The sequence below is a fragment of the Octodon degus genome, unplaced genomic scaffold, assembly GCF_000260255.1.
Source record: "Octodon degus isolate 3935 unplaced genomic scaffold, OctDeg1.0 scaffold00029, whole genome shotgun sequence".
Taxonomy (NCBI): Eukaryota; Metazoa; Chordata; class Mammalia; order Rodentia; family Octodontidae; genus Octodon; species Octodon degus.
The window spans coordinates 19,141,738-19,142,031 of NW_004524605.1; positions in this window are offsets into that span (position 1 = coordinate 19,141,738).

Consider the following 294-nt stretch of genomic DNA (forward strand, 5'->3'; position numbering starts at 1 on the left):
GATCTCGTTGAAGAACAGAATAGAATAGTGATTACTAAGGCCTGGGAAGTATGCAGCAGAGGGAGGTATGGGGAGAGGACAGTTCCTGCATGAAGGGGCCAGCTGGATTAAAGGTGAACAGCGATTGCTACAGCACAGTAGGTTAACTATGGCTGACAACTAACTCCCTATTTCAAAAAACAGCTATCAGAGAAGATTCTCAGAGTTCCCACCACAAGAACATGACATATGCCTGGAGTGATATATATGCCAATTATGTGAATCTAATCATTATATATTATATATTTAAGTATG